We start from the raw sequence: 17015 nt of genomic DNA, 5'->3' as shown, positions 1-17015 counted from the left end.
AATGTAGACATTTATCCCTATAAACTTTCTTCTGAACTTCTGCTTCTGACTTTAGTATGCTGTGTTTATAGACTTTAGTATGCTGTGTTTTTGTTTATCTCGATATATTTTCTCATTTTCCTTGTAATTTCTTCTTTGACCCATTGGTTGTTCAGATTTACATTGTTTAATTTTTGTGTATTTGTGAATTTTCCAGTTTTCTTTCTGCTATTGATTTTTTAGTTTTATTCCATTGTGTTTAGAAGAGACACTTGATATAATTTTAATCTTCTTAAATTTGTTAACACTTGTGCTATGACCTAAAATATTATCTATCCTGGAGAATATTTAACATGCACTTGAGCAGAATGAATATTCTGTTACTATTGGGTGAAATGTTCTGCATGTTTGTAAGAACCTTCTGGTCTATAGTGCTGTTCAAGTCTTCTGTTTCCTTATTGATTTTCTGTTTGAATGTTCCATCTATTATTGAAAGTGGAATATTGATATTTCCCACTATTATTGTACTGTTGTCTATTTCTTCCTTCAATTCTTTCAGTGTTTGCTTTATATATTTATGTGATCCAATGTTTGGTGCATGTATATTTACAATTAGTATATTTTCCTGGTAAATTGACACCTTTATCACTTTGCAATATCCTTCTTTGTCTTTTGTGAAGTTATTATCAGTTTAAAATAAACTTATAACTATTATATAAGATGTTTATATAAGCTCCATGGTAACTTCAAAAATATATCTATAGAACATGTACAAAAGAAAAAGACAAAGGAATCAAAGCATATCAATACAAAAAAGATTCAATGAAATACAAAAGGTGACAGAAAGAGAAAAAGAGAGGCAAAAGGACTGCGAGACAGACAGAAAGCAATTAACAAAGTGGCAGCCATAAGTCCTTCCCTATCAGTAATTACTTTAAGTGTAAATGATTTAAGCTCTCCAATCAAAAGATAGTGACTTAGTGAAAAGAAAAAGAAAAAAAGAAAAACAAAAAAACCAACAACAACAAGATCCAACTATATGTCATCTATAGGAGGCTTACTTTAGATTTAAAGACACACATAGCTGAAAATGAAAGGATAGAAAAAGATATTCCATGCAAACAGTAATCAAAAATGAGCAGGAGTGGCTATACTTGTATCAGACAAAATAGACTTTTAGTCAAAAACTGTCACAGCTTTGTTGTTGATGTCTCCCTTGCAAGACTCTCTATATGACAAGAGATACAAAATAACCTGGTTGCTCAGGTAGACAAATGCCTTGGGAAATATTTATTTAACTTACAGCGTGACAATAAAAGAACTCTCTCTGCTCACGCAGGTGTTACTCTGTAAGCAGGACTGTTGGATACAACCAATTGGAGGTTTGGCAGCCAGAGGCTTAGGGATGAACCAAGGCACAGGGATAGAAAGACAGCATTCAAGAACACCATGTAAAGGGGAATCAATCTCATGCATGGGTTCAGACTTAAGGACAAGATCAGGGAGGGGCTGAGGATGTCTTCTGCTCACATTACTTTACAATAGAAATAAAAACAGAAGGTTTAAAGGTTTCTGTTTTAGGTCACATTAAAATGCCTGCAAACTCATAACATCAAAATAGTCACATCAAAGTGTCCTGTTTCCATTTTTCAACCCTCCTCTCTAGTATGTGGGATTTTATAGCCCTCAATAGATCTTACTGCTCCACCAGTCCCCTTTTCATACCCCTACGCTTCCCCAGAACCACCCCACAGCCTCTAGAATTTGCAAATATAGCCTGGACATTCTGTGCTGCTGCTGCTTACTTTCTTTCCTGAATATTATTGCAAAATCTATTTCTCTAACCTCGATTTTCTTAATTCCCTAATTTCTCTACCCAGTCCCAATTATCCCTAATAATTCTAATATAAAGAGAGCTACAAAATATTTACTGATCTAAAAAAATCAGTGCGATAAAAGCACATAGTAGGCAGTTAGCTGATACTAAGGTAGAATAAAATGTAAATAAATTGTAAGATACTCTCTCCATGAAAACACCTCTGCAATTGGAACACCTGCTTGGGTCTCTCCTGGACTCTACAGTTCTTTTTTGCACCAGAATTGCATACAAATGCATACCACATACTCCATTAGAGAACACACGCTGCGTGTGAGTGTGTGAGGGAAAATTTATTTTCACAACAAGCAGAACATCAAAATAGCTTCAGAGCCCATTGAAGCAGGGGCTTCAGCTGCAAGATAAAGGACTGGCAAGCAGGGATGTGAATAGGAACAGAAAAACAGATCCAGAGAAGATTCAACACAAATGAGAGAAGGGACCCTCGATTGGGCAAGAAGATGGAAGGAGGGAGAAAGATATGAGGCTCCCTGAGTTTCTACATCTGAGTAAGCCACAGACATTGCTGAGGAAAAAAGAGAAGGCAGGGCAAATTCATGAATCAAAATCACAAGTTGAAGAGCTTATGGTCAAAAGTGATTAATGTGAATTTGTTAAAAAGCTGATGAAACTATTTCTTTCCTTGAAAAGTCTAGGGAGGAAGGCCACAGCTGATTCCGGCACAACCTCGCCTGTCAAGGTGTGAATGGCAGAGAGGCTGGTAGGGATAGTAGAAACATAAGAAGTATCAGCTTGGGCTCTCCTTTCAGGCAAATCTGTGTACAAATTATAGCTACGTGACCTCAGGCACATGACTGCCCTCTCATCTCACCTGTCTGCCTCAGTGCCCCTAGCCCTAAAACAAAAATGTCTTTCCTATAGAATTGATACAAGAAAAAAATGAGATATTGCAGAGATTGCTACTCAGAAAATAAATACCCAATATACATAAAGCAAATCTTAAGACAATTTTGGAAAAGATCTCAGAGCCTTCTGCTGAGATGAAGAGGAAAATAATGGAACAAGAATCTTCATTCATGTAGTTTTATGAGTTTAAAAAGGCTCTTTGATATATAATGCTTTGATCAGCCTTGGAAAGTGGGAGACACAGGGATTATGAGCGTGAGTGAATGTCATGATTATGAGCAAAGAGTCCAGAGCTGGACTCCACCTGAGCTCAAAGCCTGTACCTGAGACCTGTTGGCTGTGGGGCCTTAAGCATCTCCTCATCTGTTTAGTTCCTCATTGTGAAGTGTGAGTAACAGTACTTCCCATCTCCTGTGACTGTTGAGGGGATTCTCTGAATTAACATATATGCTTAGAAGGTGCACAGAATATATTAAGGACTCAATAAACATTAACTATTATTACATTTTGCATTTCATAGAAGAACAACAAAAGAGTCTCTCCAGAGACTCATGTACTTGCCCAAGGATTCCCAGGGAAGAAATGAGGATATGGGCACAAAAGATACCGGACTCCAAGGCCAAGAGTCTTTCTGCCTCTAGGCAACTCCCTGGAGTTCCTACTTACTGGCTGGTCCATGGGACACTCTAAACCTGCAGCGCCTGGAGTTTCATCAAGGCAGCTGCAGGTAGACAAGTAGAGGAAATGCTGAAGCATTCCAAAAACATGCTATTGGAGGCACCAAAGGCATGCAATGAAAAATGGTGAGCAAGACTTTCTCATAGGCTGTTCCTTCTGCCTGGAACACATTCCCCAATTTCTTCTCTTCTCTCTCTACCTGCCTTTAGATGTTGTATCATCATTTGGTATCTACAGCACCAATAGGAAATTATGAGTGTGTATGCATGTGTGTGTGTATGTTTATGTGTCTATAAACTATCTATATCTGTTTATCTATCTATCTATCTATCTGTCTGTCTCTATCTATCTATCTATCTATCTCTATCTATCTATCTATCTATTTAATGAGAAATTGGTTCACACAGTTGTGGAACTGACAGTCCTGAAATCTGTATGGAACGCCAGCAGACTGAAAACTTCATGGAGTTAATATTGCAGAATTTATTCTTCTCCCTGGGAAACCTCAGTTTTAGTCTTAAAACCTTCACCTGATTAGATGAGACCCACTCATATTATTCAAAAGTAACCTCTTTTAACTTAAAGTCAAGTAGATGTAATTGTGTCTACAAAATAGCATGGTAGCAACACCTATAGTAGTGTTTGGTTAAATGACTGAGTACTAGATAGCGAAGCCAAGTTGAAACATAAACCATCACAAATGTCAACTTAAATGTTCCTTCCTCAAGCATGGATTGTTCACTGATTCCTCAAAATAGGCCTCCTTTTACACGTTAATGGTAGCCTGTATTTTTCATAATAAGCATTAAAATAATCATAATATAATAATTTACATAAGTATTTGCTTAAGGTGTAAGCACTATGATGGCAGAGATTATTTCTGTTTTTAAGATTCAAGGAGCCTAATACAGTGTCTGGCTTTCAGTGCTGATTTGCATTTTTTTTTTTTTTTTTTTTGAGACGGAATCCAGCTCTATCACCCACATTGGAATGCAGTGGTGGGATCTGGGCTCACTGCAACCTCCGCCTCCCGGGTTCAAGCAATTCTCCTGCCTCAGCCTTCCGAGTAGCTGTGACTACAGGCATGTGCCACCAGGCCTGGCTAATCTTTTTGTATATTTAGTAGAGATGGGGTTTCACCATGTTGGTCAGGCTGGTCTCAAAATCCTGACCTCAAATGATCCACCCGCCTTGGCCTCCCAAAGTGCTAGGATTAAAGGAGTGAGCCACGGATCCTGGCCCTGTTTTGCAATTAGGTGAATGTATGAAAGCTCACCTCTTTGAAGAATTGTTCATGCTCTAGGGGAGGTGGTGTCCACTTAGCAATGGATGCATGGGGCATGGGGCTCAGTTGTTCTAAACCCTTTATAATTTTTTAAAAATGTTCTCATCAGTTTTCAAAATTTCTGTAAATGAGATTAGGGAAAATCTTGTTTCCTTTTTAGAAAAAAGAAAGTCAGCTAGTTGTTTTCTGTCTTGCATGCACAGGAAGCTTGGCCTTTGGGGAGTTATCAGAGCATGATAAGAGGGATGGTGTCAAAGTCCGCAGAGAAATGTTCAGACCAGTTTTTTCTTCCTTTTTTCTCTGCACTTGGATGACTCCTCTTCATGTATTTATTGCCTGATTGGTTCCTTTGTTCCTTGAACATTTTTAGATCCTCGATTCAGAGCAAGTCCCCTTGTTATCAATGTCAGCTGGGCCTGAGTCAGGGTTTAGTGCAAGACTGGATGACATGTATCCTGGCTTCCAAAGAAAAATGGCTGAGCTATACTGTGTTTTCTGTGTTTCTGTTCCATTCTTCGGGGAACAGAATTTATCTCACCAGGTAACAGGGAGAAAATGGGAGTGAGGGAAAAAAGTTATTAAATTGAAAATGAATATGGGTGAAGTAACATGTATTGAAGACCTAGTCAAATTTTACAGACTTACCAGTGGATTCTGGAGATGTCATGAACGGGGGCTGCATTTACTTGAAAAAAAAATTCTTAATAAATGCTTAGAATGGAAGATGGAATTTTACACTTGAATATCAGCTGGTACAAAAACATCTGAGGAGATCAATTGCCCCTTATAAAAGAAAGAATAATTTGGGGTTCTCTTGACAATCTGGGTGTTAGGAAATGAAAAGGAGATAGCAAAAGGCCATATATGGGAGGAGGCTGGGAGGTATGGCTGTGGTTTTTCCCTGTTCCCCCAACACACACTCACACACATGCATAAGAGCACTCACACCCATTCACTTCAAGTCATCAGCAGTGTCTACCTAATTTACAAGTACCTGAATGAAGGACTAGTCGTGTTTATTATAAAAAACAAAGAAGAGGCGGAACCTTACATCACAGTCAACATGATGCAAAAGTCGGTTTCAGCAGTACAGGAGCTGAATCCCAGGTGGTGCTAGGGACGTAAGTGTTCCAAAAATTCACACATATTTTGGGAAAGGTTTGTCTATTCACAGGAGGCACAATGAGCAGGGTTCCAACCAGATTATCTGAATCTCAGAGATGTTGACAACTAGCTAACAAACAAGATTATGTATTTATCTCATTTAATATAACAACTCTCTACAGTACATTTTCATTCCCTTACTAATAATGACTTGGTAAAATACACACGGAGGTCAAATCACACAGCTAGTTAGAGGCAGACCAGGGCTGGAACCCAGGCTATTTGAACACCAGTCCTTTTGTAAAGATAATTTATGCCCCATGCACTGTTCTGGGTGCTTTTCATGCATACATTAATTCTTTTAATCTATATTCCTACATAAGGAAACCAATGATAGAGAAGTTGAGTGGTTTTCCCAGGGTCATGCAGCTATGAGTAATACAGCCAGGTTTCAAATGCATGCCATCTGTGCCAGTGTGCACAAACTTAACCACTAGGGTGTTCCACCTCTGCCTGCCTACCATGCTACTGCCTCTAATCATTCTGTTGCCTGTTCCTTTCCAATATGAAGCAACATTCCTGTTTTCCCCCTGACTTAACTGTTATTTTCCTGCAGCCAGTTATCAGTTTATATCTCCCTGCTGCTGACTGTTCCATATATTATTACACTTTCATATCTCGCATCTTCTTGCATTCAGTTATGATAAGCATCTAGTTTATGAGAGGCCAGACCGATGGCTTGTGCTTTGTATTTCAAAAATATTTGCATTAGGAATTCCAAAACCCCAACCAGAGGAAAATAAATTAACAACCTAAAACACCTTAGGTGTCAGGTCAATAGCTTCTGAAAGATACTAGACAGAGCTGTTTGAAGCTTTTATTAGAAACTCATCCAACTGTTCACCCACTGATTTATTAATTCAACAAACTTTTATTGAGCTTCTGCTATAATGGGATGAAATATAGGAAGGATCAGAATGCCCAGCTTTGTCCGTAGAGAGTTTACACTCTCCCAGACACAGCAGAAACGTCTTAAATGGAGAATTTTATATGAAGGTATCCTAAGAAAACATGCTGCTTCAAGAGGTGGTGAGTCCCTGTCAATGGAATTATTCAAGGAGTCTGGACAACTTCTTGTAAGGCATAGTATAGCTGAAATTCAAGCATCAAATCTGTTTGGGCAAGACTAACTTTAAGTTTCTTAGAAGTGTTGAGATTCTATAAAAACAATGCAGAACAAGTCAAACGCTATCATAACAGGATATGACAGATGTCTAGAACACAAATCATGAAACAATGAATTCCAACCAGTGAAAACAGGGAAGGTTTGCAGGGTGTAGGGGACAGTGAACAAAGGGCTTATTAATTTGAAGGCAACATACTCATATCTTTCAGGGTCCTTTGACTTCCCAAGTTATTTAGCCTTTCTGAGCTAGTTTCCTAATCTCCAAGACAGGGTTAATTATGCCTTCCCTGCCCAATTCTCCCTGCGGCTGTAAGGATCAAATGAGATCTTGAAAGTAGTTTGTAAACTAAAAAAGTGATATGCAAATGTAATCTTAAATTAGAAACTTGGCGCAAAGGGACTAAACATTAAAGGTGAAATTACAGACATCAATAGACAGGATGTATCTTTTGGTTGAGAATTTTCCTTTGAATATCAAACTACACCACATAACAGTGGCAACAACATCCATCTGGAATTAACTGAAATTCTAGTCTAGGGGTGTTGGCATCCTCAGTAACCTTGGGCAAGATCATTCAATTCTGTGCTTCAGTTTATGCTATCAGGGTTAATGGATGGTAATTGTTGGTCTTCACAAAACCCTATCTGTTATCTTGCCACACAAAAAGAAATATTTCCAGATCCATTGAGATTAAACAGCAAGAACTCCTATTGCTTTAAATTTCTACGTTACCTGAGGCAGACTCAATGAAAACAACAGGTGTGAAAAATAAACATATTTTGATATATACAAAGATGCACTAAGGATAAGATAGACACAGGGATATTAAGTACCAGGGACACCCACGTGAGTTTAGTTCAGCCAGTGTCTCCTGAGCACTTATTATGCACCAGACCCTCTGATAGGCAATGCTAGAGACAGAGATGAATAGGACACAGCTTCTGCCCTTAAGGAGGCCACATATTTATAAACATGCTTTGAAAGTGATAAAGAGAATGGATATGATTAAATGGATTGTAAATCAAGATAATGACCCCAGTCCTCCTGCTAATTTGCTGGTTGACTTCTGTTAAGACATCTTACTGTTCCTTTATCAGCACTAAATGAAACTCCCTCTCCCAAAACACTATTTAAAACTTGGAAATGTTTTACCCCTACCAACCAGCCACTGGAAAGTCTTAAGAAAATATAAATTTTAAAAAGAACCAACATTCAACCTCTTAGATGAGTAATTTATGAACTAATTATACAGCAACTTTACTTTGTATCTTACCCAGTAAAAAGGAAATACTTGAATAAATTGTATTATTTTTATCACAAATTAACTAATTTATTCTTCTCGACCTTGTTTGGATTTGAAATAATTGTCTTACTGGAACCACCAAATGGAGAGATACAGAGATTTATAACTAATGACTTTCTGGTGGGATTTTAATTTTATTTACAATAAGTAAACATTATACTGTTGTCACTGTAGGGCTCAAGTATGTTCATATAATATGCGTAGCAATTGTTTTGTTTTCTCTGTCTCTCCTCTCGCTGTCTTTCCCTCTCACCCACCCTTTCTCCCTTCCTCTGTGTCTATTATAATGTCTCTCTCTCTCATACACACACATACACATACATACACATACGCATATACACACACACACGTGTACACACACACACACACATACAGAAGCTCTAACAAAACTGAAAGACTCCGAGGGGGAAGATTGTAATGACATGGTAATTCTCTCTCATGTTGGTTCAGAGAGTGATGCAGTGGTCTGGAACGGGGATGTGAGCTGTCAACAGAAATTCACCTGTACACTTATTGTATATTCCCTACCCATTATGCATAATCCCACTTCCACATCTTAACAGAATCCACCATACAACTATGTGCTTCATGGGAAGTTGACACCATCCCAACCCTAGCTGTTATATCCTGATTAGCATTAGCCATTCAAGGGTATCTTATTTCCCTGACCCATAATCAGTTAACCAATAGGCATGGGATCCAGTAGTAGTCATAGAATGATGCACTAAGGATATATACAAAGATGAGAGGGATGCTCTGTTTTGGGGTTTCTAGACAGGATACCTTACTCTAAGAAGGAAACAGCAAATGGTGGCACCTTTATGTCTCTGGGTATGTTGCATCTCAGAGTGAAACCTAGAACATCTATAGTATTTTGTGAACATTCTGAGAATAAAGCCTTAGAGACAGAGCCAAGAGCACTGTAGAAAAGTAAGCCAGGAGCGTTTATTGCGGCACTATTCACAATAGCAAAGACTTGGAATCAACCCAAATGTCCATCTGTGACAGACTGGATTAAGAAAATGTGGCACATATACACCATGGAATACTATGCAGCCATAAAAAAGGATGAGTTTGCATCCTTTGTAGGGACATGGATGCAGCTGGAAACCATCATTCTTAGCAAACTATCACAAGAAGAGAAAACCAAACACCGCATGTTCTCACTCATAGGTGGGAACTGAACAATGAGATCACTGGACTCGGGAAGGGGAACATCACACACTGGGGCCTATCATGGGGAGGGGGGAGGAGGGAGGGATTGCATTGGGGAGTTATACATGATATAAACGTCATGCACATGTACCCTAGAACTTAAAGTATAATAAAAAATAAAAAATAAAAATAAATAAAATAAAAAATAAAAAAAAAAATAAAAAAAAAATAAAAAAAAAAAGAAAAGTAAGCCAGGAGCATTGACACACAGCACCTGCAACTCACACCACCACTGGCGTGAGTTCCAATATGTGAGATAAGATGTTTTCTTTGGGCTTATTTGTGTTATTTTGGGCTTCATTTGTGTTCCCTGTTACTTGAGGCCCAAACCTTTGGAATCAATAAATCTATCATATAGTCATAATGAGTTTGCTCTTGTTATTTTGAATCTTGATTATCAATAGCAACACAGGCAGAAGCATCTCACTAGCTTTACTGTAGAGCCTACAAGGGGTCCACACAAGGGGATTATTTGAGATGTTTAAAGTGTGCTGTGTCTTATTCGTGGTAGTATGTACAAGAATTTATGCATAAGTGTGTACTCACAGAACTGTACACCAAAAAACAATAATTACTACTGCATTTAAAAACAGAAAGATCCCACAAGAGTGGAGATTGCATTCAAGCCCACATTTATCTGACCCCAATGCCACACTGCTTCTGAGTGCTTGTCAAATCCAATATAAATAGCTTAATACTTGCAGTCATGAGGCAGACATTTAAATCCTGGGTCCGCCTCTTGATAGCTGTGAGACCTTATGCATTTTGCTTTACGCATCTGAGTTTATTTTTGCAAATGCCAAATGCAGATGCTAATAATCTTTGCCCATTCCATCTTTTTTGAGGGGAGAGATTAAATAAGAAAATGATTTAAGAAGCATCTTTATAATGTAGAAGAAAGCACAAATATTTGTCATTGTTATGGTATGAAAATACCTACTCTTCCAATACCACACTGTCTGAAATCCCGTTATCCTCAAGTTAAACCACAAATAGCAAACCTATGGTGTGCCTGCTGTCACCCACCTCCAATCTACACTCGTGAAGGACATTCAACAGTCAAAGTACTTTTTGTCCCTCCAGGGTCCTTATTTATGGCTCTAGCATCCCACTTGACTCTCTGTTCCAGGGATTCTTTATAAATCAACTGGAGTTGGTCCATGAATTGAAATATCTTAGAAGCTGCTGAGTTATACTTCCAGTATCTTTCAGTCTTGTTCACCATCTCACCCCATCATGTCTTCTCTTATTTCTTTGTAATAATAGAAACACAACTTTTTAGTTTAGAACACTGACACCCACAGTAAAGGCCTACATGTCTTAGATGTCCTTGCAGCTAGATGAAGCCATATTGTCAAATTCTAGCCAACGACATGCAAGAGAGTAATATATAGAACTTCCAGGAAGGCTGCTTAATGAGACTGATTCATCTTGCAGGATGCCCTTTCAGCTCTTCTGCCCTTGTCTTTTTTCCAACTTGTGTTGCAGAAGATCTAGACACTGTATCTGACCAGCGAGTGGCCTGATGATGAAATTAATACCCTAACATGGTAAGTAGAATAACTGAAGTCTGTGTTCTTGATAACATCTTTGAGTCACTATACCAGCCATGAAAACCACCTATCCCCAGACTTCTTTTACATGAAAGACAATAAATAATTTAATTTAAGCCACAACTTTTGGGGTCTCTGATACTCATAGCTAAGCCTAATACCTAGCTCGTATATAACCCAATTCAGCCTTTTTCCTTGGGGAATAAATAAATTGAGCTATGTAAAGGGGAGTGTATACAGGTATTCATATTAAAGCACTCACGTCATGGAATAGTTCTGAAACATTTTGAAGATATTGTGAGCAAAATTCTGCATGATTGTTTATGGCCTAAACTGTATAAAATCTAGCCATCTCAGAACCCACTCTATAGGATCTTAATGGAAGAAGAAAAAAGTATGTTTATACCTATATAAATGTATAAATTTATATATAGATACAAATATAGGCTATAGTACCACTATTTATTGAGTGCCTGTCATGTGCCAGTCACTTTATATTACTTATGTCCAAATTTCACAAAATTCCAACAAGATGTGCATAATTTCTCCCATTCTATAGACAGTGACAATGAGGCTAAGTGAGTTAAAATAAATGGACCAGTTCAGGGATGGGTCCTATATTCCAAGCAAGTCTGTCTTATGCCAAAAGCTATGCTTTTTCCATGACCCCATAGAAACTGAGTTAATTACAACTTTGGTTGGATGGTTAGCAAAACATCTCAGCAAGCATTGAGAGAATACACAACAAATAGTAGTGCTGGACGCAATTGGTAGGTGGGGGGTTTCTTCTAACAACTTTGCATAGTTAATGACTTTTTAAGCACCAGATTTGAAGAGCATGAAATGAATGAGTCATGGCTCTTAGAGAACAGATGGTTAGTGGTCTGTGTTATTTCAGTGACAAAGTTTTGAGCCGACTAAGGATAACAATAAAACTTCATCTCATGATGTTTGTCATTTTCAGCCCCTGACTCCTTATAACTGCTGTTACAGCTTCACTCTTCTAAGATTACACCTTGATGGTCATTCAATCAAAATTATCCTTTCATCAGATTGACTTTATAAAAGGCACTGCAGGTGATTTTTTTAAATTCACTATGATTCCATGTATTTCCTACAGCCTATATTCTAAAATTATTTCATCAGAACTGTGGGGAAAACATTTGAGGTCATTTCTCAGGATTGTTGGCTCTGGGTTTTGAAAAATCATCAATTATGGATTATCATGGTTGGTGTAATATTACACGATAATGAAAGCTGACATTTATCCTGTACTCACTCTGATCCATGCATTTTGCATGCATTATCTCATTTAATCCTCAATCAACATAATAAACCAAAGGATAGTGTTATCACCAACTGGAAAAATGGGGAAAACAAGACATGGGGAGATGGTGGGGGCGTTAAGTGACTTACTAGAGAAGTGGAAAGTGATAGATTAGGGATTTGAACCCAGATACTTTTGAAAGAGATCCTGAAAGCTGAGTAGGCATAATGATTTAAGGTAGGCTAACAGCTGGCTAGCAGCTATACAAACCACCTTCAAATCTCACTGGCTTAATATAATAAAATGTACTACTCATTTCTCTCATAATTCACTGATGGTTGAAGATCTGGGCTCCATACAATTATTCTAGCACTCAAGCCCTTTCTATTTAATGACACTACCATATTCCACTGTCTTAAAGTCCCCTTCTGCATCATCTGCATCCAGACAATAGACAAGGGAACAAATTTAATGAAGCTTTGCAAAGAATGTTTAAGGGGCCTGGTATGTATAGCAAATATTACTTGCACTTACATTCCCTTAGCTAAAATTAAATCTCACAACCCCACTTAAATGCAGAGGAGACTGGGAAGTGTAGTCATGTAGTCTCTGGCATAAGATGGAATGGAGTGCACTGAACCATCATATTTTCTCTGTCACAGTAGATATTTGCTGTCTGCAAGAGAGTAGTAAAGGGAAGGGATAAGAAAATTGCAAGGAAAGGAACAAACTTGAGCAAAAGCATAATTGTCTCAAAATACTAGTCAAATTTGGGGAAGCACAATTTGATCTGACAGAAGCTCAGGTTGGCAGTCTCAGTAATAATTTGAAGGGTCATATCATCCAGGGACTTGGAAAATGCACTAAGGAGTTTGGAGTTTGGACTTTATTGTACAGCTGAAGGGGAGCTGTTGAAGAATTTTTAACCAGTAGAAAATATGATCATATTTGGAATTTAGAAAAATCATTCTCTGAGCCACGTAGATGGTGGTTGAAGAAAGCAAAACAAGAGGCAAAGAGAACAGTTAGGGTAGAATTGAATCATAGATGTAAGATGTCAGACTAAGGATGGTTGTAATGTGGTCAGAAATAAGAAGATAGATGAATCAGATTAAGGAAGTAAAATTATAAAATTATAGGCATTGACAAGTGATCACATTCTCCTTATTTTCAGCCTTGCAATGGAGGCATTATTTTCTCCATTTTATAGATGAAAAGACTGGACTTGGGACAGCTGAAGGACTCACCAAGCTCATACAATTAATACCTGAGGCAGACACCAACCATGTCCAACTCGAAAACACATTATCTTCCCACTTGACCATTTATACACCTCAACCATGCCTTACCTACAAGAGTCATTGTGTGCTTCTGAACAGCTATTCCTACCCTCTCTACAGCTTCTCTTTTTCAAAATCAAATATTCCAAATTTCCCCCACAGTAACTTACATCACCTACTAAGTTACTTTACCCTTCTGATCACACTAGTCTAGAGGTATTTCAAATAACCCACTTAAGGAATTCCTCCCCAAAACCAATACTTTTAGTTGCAAGGGGTAACATGCTGAAGCAAAACCTGTTTCACTCTTTTTCCAGCTCCTCAAAAAGACATAAAATTCAAAGCATTCACCAGTACTTTCTACAGCATTTTTATTATTTTGTTTATTCTACTGCCCAAAGGTGCAAGTGACCTCACTTATAAAATTTGATGAACCAAACTGTTAGTTGTTTCAAAATGTTCCAGATGCTTTGCTTGAATTGAGTAGACCCTGGCAATCAACTTGTGGATAGATTCAAAGTTGTATAAATGGGCTATTTTCTATCTATGGGACCTAAACTTTTTTATATAGTGTGCTTTGTATACTGGTGGGTAAATTAATTAAGAAAATAAGTGGTTACAGTCATAACAAATGGTTTTGAATCAGGAAGAAAATATATAACTGAGATCCCAACTCATAAAATCCCCAACATTATTAAAAACCTTCTCCTCCTCCTGTTTTTCCAATATCAATGAATGGTATCTATCACTTTTCACCTGGCTGTCAGGTCGGAAAACTGGGAATCATATTTAATTCATCTCTCTCACTCATCTCTCACATTTAATTAATTATCAAGTTAATTCATCTTCCAATTTGATTCAACTTCCTTAAAAAAGTCTCAAAGCCAAACTGTTTTCTTATTCCCACTATTGTTACCCTAGCCCAGGATGCACGTACTTCTTCAATGATATGGGAAGCTCCTGATTAAGCTCCTTGAATTCTGTTTTGCTTTAACCTATCCTTGTGCTAAGGCGTCAGTCTGTTCTCCTCAAATACCTGCTTGGAACCCTCTGCTCTCCCAGCCCATTGCCCACAGGTGCACTCAGGGGTGGCATGCAATTCACTGTTATCCATTCATGCTCATAACTTCAGCCATCTCATTCTCACCTCCTCCCTCACATGATCTACTCCAGCTGAAGAGAATACCTTCCAGTTTTCCAAACGTAGCTTATTTGTTCTCATGTTCAGGCTTTTTAATCTGCTGTTCCTTCTGTCTGCAACAACTCACTTATCCTTTTCTTTTCTTGCTAACTCTTATGTATTCTTCAGATCTCAGTTTAGCTTTCATTTCCTCCATAAATCCTTCTCTGGCCTCCAACACTGAACTAGACACTTTGGTCCTGAATTCTAGCATCTTCTTCTTCCTCTGTTTTCTTCACAAATCACCATATCCCCTGTACCTAGTATTATTTTCTGACACAATGTCATCCCACCAGATATATTTTTTGTATCTCTTTAATTACTTAAAAATGTAAACAAATAAATTATTCCTTAGAAAAGAAGGAGACACACCAAGAAAGAGACCTTGGCTGTCCTTAGGATCAGTGTGCTGTGTTAATGGAAGAGATCTCCAAGGTAATATATGGCCCCAGGTAAAGTTTAAAACAAAACTGAAAATAACAGGAGACTGTGGATCCAGAAGTAAAAGCAGTCAGTTTGGGCTTACAGTCTCTGGTTCAGTTCCTTCAATCCTGTCCCATTGCACCAGTAACAGTGGAGATGTGGCTATAAAATGTTTGGTTTCAATCAGCATTTATTCATTCATTTGCTTACTCATTCACTGTTTCACTCTCCAGTTTCAGAGTGATGCTGAGCACCAACTATGTACCAGGCACTATGTTAGGAACACTGAAGTATAAAGAGATTTCTAAAGAACATATATATTTAAAACACATAATTTTAGTCAGGGCACAGTGGCTCATGCCTGTAATCCCCACACTTTGGGAGGCCTAGGCAGGTGGATCACCTGAGGTCAGGAGTTCGAGACCATCCTGGCCAACATGGTGAAACCCTATCTCTACTAAAAATACAAACATTAGCTGGGCATGCTGGTGGGTACCTGTAATCCCAGCTACTCAGGAGACTGAGGCAGGAGAATCACTTGAACCCAGGAGGCAGAGGTTGCAGTGAGCCGAGATCACATCCTTGCAGTCCAGTCTGGGTGACAAGAGCAAAACTCCATCTCAAAAAAAAACAAAAAACAAAAAAACCCACAAACATAATTTATAAAGAAAATGCAATAAGAGTCCCAATAGAGATATGTGCACACAAACTCTCCCTAACTCAACCTGGGGAGTTGGGGGCGGTCAGAAAAGCCTGCTGTGGACACATAAGGGCTGCCTCCTATTTTATCCTAACTATCATCCTTCCCTAATCCTACCCTGTTTTTCAGGATTGGCTTCCTCAGTGAAGGCTTTTGAAGAAAGCTTGGGACCTATTAGACATTTGAGAACAGTTTTAAATGTCAATGTGGCCATATGGAATAGATAGGACATGTGGATTTTGCAATGTCTGTAGGATACATATTGCCAAACAAGGAATCCATATAGGGGATGTAACTACCAGTTCATCTGTCGTGTTAATTTGGTTATTTGCTCTCTGTGGGTTCAGGTTTTTTATTTGCTCTCTGTGGGTTCAGGTTTTCTCATCCGTGTGAGATAAATAGTCATGCACAAACAGTAAATAGTAGATTTGAAAGAGCTCTTTGAGATCATCTTGTCTAACAGCTGCCAAAGTGTATGTCACAAAATATCTAAAGGGTGTCAATGGACATTTCTCAGAAACAGATTGAAGTCACATACATCTTGGTAGGAATAACTTGAAGTTCCGCAGGTTTTCTTACCTGAAGTGTGCTGCACATCTCTTAGGAATGGGCATGGATCACATTTTTATCTAAGCATACCTAGCCATGGTAAGGACGGCTACTTTTATCAAGAAGTATCTCACGGGACCAGTGCTGAGTGAAACATATTGAATCTAGTCTAATCCACTCTTCCACATAAGGAAACTGGGGACCAGTGCAAAAAAGGGATTTGCCCAAGGTCACCCAGGTAAGTGCATGGTAAGTCAGAACTAGATGTCTAATGTTCTGGCTCTGCTGCCAGGTATGTTTTGCATTAATGATGAAGAACATTACCTCCCAAGTCCCATGGTTCTTGGAGGATCTTAATGAGATATAAATGAGAGTGATGAACAAAGTCTCAAGTATAAGGTGTCTAAGTGAATCTTTCTGCTATTAAAGAGTTCCCAATAAAATGTGCTTTTATAACCTAATGCTTGCAGAACCTAGAATCTATCAGCATTTATTATATGGTCATCATGTGCATATGCCTGGTCAGGCAGAATACATAAACATAAGGGAGGGTTGCTCTCCGCCTTCCA

Source organism: Trachypithecus francoisi, unplaced genomic scaffold (assembly GCF_009764315.1).
Source record: "Trachypithecus francoisi isolate TF-2019V2 unplaced genomic scaffold, Tfra_2.0 Lachesis_group16, whole genome shotgun sequence".
Taxonomy (NCBI): domain Eukaryota; kingdom Metazoa; phylum Chordata; class Mammalia; order Primates; family Cercopithecidae; genus Trachypithecus; species Trachypithecus francoisi.
The sequence above is the reverse complement of the archived record's forward strand: the minus strand, read 5'-3'. Positions refer to the sequence as shown.